The sequence below is a fragment of the Chrysochloris asiatica genome, unplaced genomic scaffold, assembly GCF_000296735.1.
Source record: "Chrysochloris asiatica unplaced genomic scaffold, ChrAsi1.0 scaffold00026, whole genome shotgun sequence".
Classification (NCBI taxonomy): domain Eukaryota; kingdom Metazoa; phylum Chordata; class Mammalia; order Afrosoricida; family Chrysochloridae; genus Chrysochloris; species Chrysochloris asiatica.
The window spans coordinates 17,157,258-17,157,901 of NW_006408544.1; the positions used below are offsets into that span (position 1 = coordinate 17,157,258).

General features: G+C 43.2%; 1 protein-coding gene across 4 annotated transcripts in view; it reads right to left on the minus strand.

The window, feature by feature from the left end:
• The window catches only part of ZCCHC11 (zinc finger, CCHC domain containing 11), a 217,543-nt gene that overhangs the window by 11,115 nt on the left and 205,784 nt on the right, over positions 1-644 (minus strand). The window lies entirely within an intron of this gene.

Below are 644 nucleotides of genomic sequence, written 5' to 3' on the forward strand. Positions count from 1 at the left end.
GAAAGAGTCTTCAAATCAAGTATCAATGCTATCTGCTCTGTACACAGGGTAGACAGGGACGGGCAACTTAGACATTGGCTACCTAAAATGAGGGGCAATAAAGGCACAAAGTGACTGGCTCACAAGGTTTCAAGAGGAAGCTTGGTTTAAGAGTATGGAGAGAAACAAAGAGTCCCCACTGTATGGCTGTCATCTTGTCTAGATGGGTCTGGTGAAAAGAGATGGAGATAAGATTCATATGATTCAATGGTGAAGAAATGTTATCATGACTGATCGCAACTGTCACAATTGTAAAGGTAGAAGTTTTATAACAAAACAAGGGGAGTGGTTAATCTTACAGTCCAGAAACAGAGGGCCCTAGGACCATCAAGAGAGTAATGCACAAGCAAAATGCGGGACCTTATCCAGAGAAGCAGCAGCGCCAGAGATGGGGGCATGGAGAGGGGGAGCGGCTGAGGACTCTAGATGCATGGACCAAGAAGAGAAGGACTAAGAGCTGGTGGCCGGGAGTTGACTTGCAGAATGTGCCCTTTGGAGATGTAAATTATTATATATGCCTGAGTGGGTTTTTTTGTTGTTTTGTTTTTTTTAAAAAAAAGCTAAAGTGGATAGAGAGAAATACTGTTAACTGATGGTACATGGAG